An 860-nucleotide genomic window follows, 5' to 3' on the forward strand; every position below is an offset into this window, starting at 1 on the left:
TTTTCAGAACTGGGGATTGAACTCAGGCTCTTGTGCTTGCCAGGGAAGCACTTATTCTACTGAGCCATCTCCTCGGCCCTGTCATGGCAATAGTTTAAACAAGTTAATTATAGACTCAGGTAATTTGCTTAGGGCTGTACTTTGACTTTTCCTTTTCACCCAGCATATAACAGAGATTTAGGAAAAGCAATCTACACTAAAAGCTAGAGAGACAGACAAGACCAAAAATTGAAAGTTGAAGTCTTCTTTTTAATGTACCTCAAAGGAAGTCAAGGGAGCATAAAGCTGTATCAATAATCCAATGGTGATACTAATTAAGCTCTGCAGTCTTGCTGTGGACTACATTGATCCTGGGAAATTTCTTGTTGCTACATCTTTACAACACCTCACCATTTCTCCTGAATATTACCTTAAGATGATTAATCTGCTTTGTATTGCTGTAGTATAATATCTGAACATAAATTTGTTTATGTCAAAATTCAGCAGATAGGACAGTCCCAGACCCAGGAGCTATGTCCAAGCAAGGAGTTCTTGCTGTTCCATAACTTTATGGAAGGCTTCTTATATTGATAAAAATGAAAAGAAACCTACAGAATGGAAGACAATGTTAAGTGAAATAAATCAAGTACACAACCTTAACTGCTATATGGTTTAAGCAAAGTACAAATAAATTACAAAATAAAAAACATTCTCTCAGGCTTTCACAGAGAGCACATTGGCCAAGCAATGGCCATGACTCATCCACATGGCTGATACTGACAAATGTTCTACAATCTGAGGTACAGGATCTCAGGATAAATCCTGAGGGAATTTCACTGACCTTATCAGACCCAAAAGCTACAACTCTTGTTGCATAGGTC

Source organism: Octodon degus, unplaced genomic scaffold (assembly GCF_000260255.1).
Source record: "Octodon degus isolate 3935 unplaced genomic scaffold, OctDeg1.0 scaffold00042, whole genome shotgun sequence".
NCBI lineage: Eukaryota > Metazoa > Chordata > Mammalia > Rodentia > Octodontidae > Octodon > Octodon degus.